The sequence below is a fragment of the Brassica oleracea genome, chromosome C3 (assembly GCF_000695525.1).
Source record: "Brassica oleracea var. oleracea cultivar TO1000 chromosome C3, BOL, whole genome shotgun sequence".
Classification (NCBI taxonomy): domain Eukaryota; kingdom Viridiplantae; phylum Streptophyta; class Magnoliopsida; order Brassicales; family Brassicaceae; genus Brassica; species Brassica oleracea.
The window spans coordinates 24,636,365-24,641,626 of record NC_027750.1 but is presented as its reverse complement, the minus strand read 5'-3'; the positions used below and the strand labels follow the sequence as shown (position 1 = coordinate 24,641,626).

The 5,262-nt window shown below is 39.0% G+C and overlaps 1 pseudogene; it reads right to left on the bottom strand.

Moving 5' to 3' along the window:
- LOC106330206 overlaps positions 1–5,262 on the bottom strand; it is a 7,466-nt pseudogene continuing 2,204 nt past the window's right edge.

Sequence of the window (5,262 nt, the reverse complement as noted above, 5' to 3'; positions counted from 1 at the left end):
ATGCGTTTTGATGGCAGGTCTGATGGAGGTGGACTCCGGAACAAACATTTTACATGGCTCAATCATTAGTCACAGGTTAAATTCTCTAAAAACCAAAAAAATATTGTTGCTTTACAGACAGAATCTTACTACGTCCCGATCCTAACTTAACATAACATACATTTAGCTCATTTCCATCTTGTGTCCTTGGTGGGTTCAGTTAAAAGACAGCTTTTCCTTCATCCCTGATGCATTGGATGGTCATGCGAATATGGTGGATCTCCATCTGGTGGCAGGAAACCCATTAAAAAATCATATCATGTTTCTCCAATAGAGAAGCACACAGTCCAAAGTTCCAGAACAAGACCCATTTTTTTAAAGCAATTCATGTATTTGCAGGTTAGATACTATCGAGTTTGAGCAAAGTAGGTGATAAAACTTTTATTCGTGGGATTCGGTTTGCTATTTTGTCCTTAAAAAATTATCATCATAGCAGACAACTGAACGATAAAATACAAGACTATTCTGAGATTGCAAACAAAATGAAACCTTGCTTTTTTTTTTATTATTACCAATTTCACCATCAGAAGTATCAGCAAGCCTTGCAAGGGCAGCCATAAGAGCCTGTTCATGTTCCTGCCATCACACAACTTTTGTGTTATTTTCCTAAAACCACAACATTAAACCAACTCGCAATAGCCAAGAGAAAGAATATTAGTCTCAAACCTTGAGCATTTTCTTCGCCTTATCAAGCTCAAATGGATCAGGATGCGTAGCATCGAAAACTCTCTCCACCTAAAACAAAGCTTTGATCTTTAGAACATCCGCTAAGCTTAATGGACACAATACATACAGAAACCTAACCTCCTTCACAAGCAAGTCTGTGTTGAACAATTCAATATCATCACCACCACCACCACCATTCTGTTGTGTTGGTGGTGGCAAAAATTCTCTTCTCGGCTGATGAATTCTTGGTCCTCTCCCTCTACCAATGTGACCTTGGTTTCTTCGGTTGCCACGGATTGATCCACTTCCAGGTCCAGTGTTTAAGGCTACCCCACTATCCTCTTTTCATCCCACCTTATATCTTCAGGTGGTATCTACAAACAAAAAAACAATGTCAGCTCTTATCAAAGATCCTCATCATGTACATTCATGTCAAAAGCTTACCTCCTTGAGATCAACCCATTCCCACGTTTCATTTATTGCGTTTATATCATACACCAACGCATGCCGACCCTCAATAAATTGCAGAAACACTTGAACCAATGTTCAAAATGTTAGTACCTCAACTGCGTTGTACTGGGTTATAATTGCTTCATAAAAGTGGTTGTCTTCAGGCCATTTTGTCCACACTTTTCTTCCGATAAGAGCTCCAGCAGATGGATCTGCTGTAGTGCCACCGGGAACGACACGGCTATTGAATGACCTATTTCCAGCTGGACCAATTGATGGATGATACTGCATGCATGTCACGGACTAATTGATCAATAACATAGAGAAAAAAACAGAAGAAAGTACACTTACGACTAAAAGAGAAGACTTACAGATGGGAATGTCTTCTGTTTCTTCCGGGAAGCAGAGAAAGTTGGACTAGGGACAACATCAAAACCCTGATTAGTTGCATGTCTAGAAGCAACTTGGCTTCCACCTCCCTGTCTCCAATCTCTGGTACAGTTCGAATGTACAACATATTAAAATAAACGAAAATTCATGATAAATTACTAGTTTGTCTTTTGTTGGTGCAGATGAACAATCTAACCTTATCCGTTGGATAGTATCGTCCTTATTGACCCTACTCAGAAGCTCTCGATGCTCGTCATCAGATACTCTCAGTTCTTTACGCAGTTGTGTTATCAAGCTTTCTTTGTCCTGCATTGTGTAAATGGTACAGCCAATAGAATTCACAATGAGACTGACTGAAGGAACACAGAGTCGACCCGAAAGGGGGAAGAGAGAGTACCCAAGAAATTGCATCAGACTGCGCTTTAAAGGCCCTTAAAACAGCGGTATATGCTTCCTGCTCAAGTTGATGAATTTGTGCCTACCCAACAGACAATTTGACAAGAAAAAGGCTGCAGCAAAATAAACAACTTATTCTAACTCAATAAAGCCGAACACTTTTCTCTAAATCCTAAACCTTATCATCGGCTAACCATTCCCTAAACCCTAACTTTTTAAAATTACGTGCCTAAAACTAGCTGCAACAGTATTCGATAACGCAGGACCCTCAACAGCTTTATAGCTCAATGAGCAGATTAGCTCTAATTGCTCGAAGAAGATTCAAAATGTGGGGACAAAAATGTTATACATACCTAGCTTGAAGCAAAAAAACCCACAAAGAGTCACTTTTCTTCACGATTAAACCAAATTGTAACAAGGCATAAGGAGACAGAGGTTGTGAGAAAAAGGCAGATGGAGTTGTGTTACAATGGTATGACGACAGTCACCATGACTCCTTCCAGTCTACTCTATCGAGACCGTCCATTATCGCCCTGCGAAACTCATCATTGTGCAGAATAAAGGAGGAAACGTGTCCACCTGACCCATCTCACTTCTGAACCAGGCAGAGTGCTTCGTTATGTATCCATCATCCTACACACAATCGTATAAGATAATCACCATCATCATCAGAAATGTATGGATTGATTTATCTACTTACAGTTGCAGCAACAAAGATGACAGCTTCAGGATTTCTCTCATCAGTGAAGTGAGGGAGAGAATAGTTCACATCCTCTCTCTCTCTCTCTCTCTCTCTCTCTCTCACTTGGTCAAGAATCATTGTGATCTTCTGCGCTTCAAGTTCTTCCCTTGGTGCCTCCCAAGCGCTTCCATGCTTTAGTATGAACGCAACAACTGCGGAGTGTGGAGATAGGTAGGGAAGTGTTGTACTCCTCCGTTAACATTTTTTCAAGTTTCTGTGAAAGCAAAGAACAAGTCAGTCAGTCACTTGATGTGACATGCAATAGTTCACAAGTTAGTTTCATGGCTTACCCATACTACGCGCCCACAAACACCCATCTTTCCAAAGCCTTCCTCGGTGTCTAGCCAGTGAATAAGAAGACTGCGAGACTCTTCGATCGTTGCCCTCCCTAGTAAAAGTAGATCACTAACACAGAGGAGAAAGGGATGCAGTGGGGATTTATCTAATGTTTGATCAAAGCAAAAAGAAGATTTCAAGTCACGGGAGAGAGAGAGAGAGAGAGTCTCTCTGATTACCTCTCCAGCACCATTGTTGCAATGTTTTGCTTCACCAAAGGTATGATCACCTGTCCCTACAAGCAATGCACCAAGATATGATATTTACAAACTGAATAACTATTGTAATAAATATTATCCCATAAGCTGGTGTGCGTGCACAGATGAAGATCACATAAACAACTAGAAAAAGCCATTCCACCATAGAGCAGAGCAACTAGTTCTCTAACTATGGAATCTGTTTCCATGTGAATAAAGAGATTCATACTTGAACATTCTGTATGATCCAATATACACAAGAATCCGAGTTGAATATTTAAAATTATCTACAAGAAACAAACAATGCAAAGCACTATCACCAAGCTCTGGTAATATCAAGCATCAAAAAACTGGTGTTGTGTACCAATCAAAATCAACATCACATAAACAACTAAACATTAGAGAACATCAACTAGTTCTATTACTATGAAATCTGTTTCTATTGCACAGTTTGAATTATCTACAAAAGGTGGTGGTGTGTACAAATCAAGATCATTTAAATAGCTACACAAAGCCATAGAGCACATCAACTAGTTCTATGACTATGTAAACTGTTTCCATGTGAATAGAGATCCATACTTGAACATTCTGTATGATCCATCCAATATACACAAGAATCTATCTGTAATGGTGCTACCTGCAATATGAACAACAACACATGACATCTTCTGAGGAGGAACGTCTTTAGGTACGAGCCAAGCAGCGGTAAGCTCGTCGTCGTCGCAGGGAGTCTGGAAAACGCCTTCTCTGAGACGAGCGTTCTTCGTCTCTCAGACGAAGAGTTGACTTTGGAGTTTGACGGAGGAGAAGAAGATTAGGTAAGAGAAGCGTGGAGAGACAAACCGGTGAGAGACGATGAAACTAGGAAAGACCGGACAAGAACGAGATAGTTTGGCTGGTGGGCTTCTGTGATGCCACGCTGTCAATATATGGGCCCCGGTGTGTGGGTCTTCTGGTCTTTCTTTTGAGAGAAACCATTTATCCGTCCAAAAAGGTTGACTTTTTGCAGTGGCATAATTTGAAACTAGAGTTGCGATCTCTGTTTTATTGACAGACTGTCTTGTGTTCTTTTTGTTTTCTAAAATGCAGCCAAGGAAAGTTGCTGAATAAAATGGTCTGATTTTGCTTCTCTTTAATTGTTTTTTTTTATTTGTTCCTGATGAAATTTTAGGAGTTGAAGCATTTTTTATATGATTATTTAAAAATGTAAATAATATATTTTAGAGTTAAACTATAGATTACACATGTCTTTAAATTGATTGGCTAACTTTTTCGCTATATTATTTTCATTGTGAATAACCACAAAAATGAAAAAAAGTGCACCACTAGAAAAGGAGTGTTATTTTTAGTGGTGTATTGGACGCAACGAAGTATGGTTGCACTTTGCACAAACAAACAAACGAAAATACATAAGGAAGTGTACTTCGATCCACATAAAATATTTTTGACAATTGTCAAACGAAAATTATACACCTATACCAATCAGACTTTTTTTAAAAAAAATAATCATCTGTTATAAAAAAAACTAGAATTTTATTGTATCGAAAAAATTTAAATAAGGGCAAAATTTTATACCCGTATGAGAAGATAACACTGATAGCAAGAGAGGATGTGTTACTAGAAGAAGAAGGAATGGTGTGTTTACAATCGATCGAAACGATCGTTTATATAGAAGAGAAATTCACTGTGCAAATAGTGCAACGGGCCCCACATCTTTTTATATTTTCAACGAAAACGGTGGCTGCTTTTTCTGACTTTCATAACACTCCCTCTTGGGGACAGGTGTTACTATCCACTTTCGCTTAACGTCTTTGTTGCCTCGTTAAAAACCTTTCTAGGAAAACCCAATGGGAAAAACCATAGTAAGGTAAAAAGAGTACAACTACGTAAGTTCCCCCTCGAATGAGCAGTCATAGATCCTTCTGATGACGCATTCCAATGTTACAGACATGTTTTCTGAATACCAAAGTCGGAAGTGATTTTGTAAAGAGGTCAGTTGCATTGTCGCATGATTGGACATATCTTACTTCAATCTCTTTCTTCTTC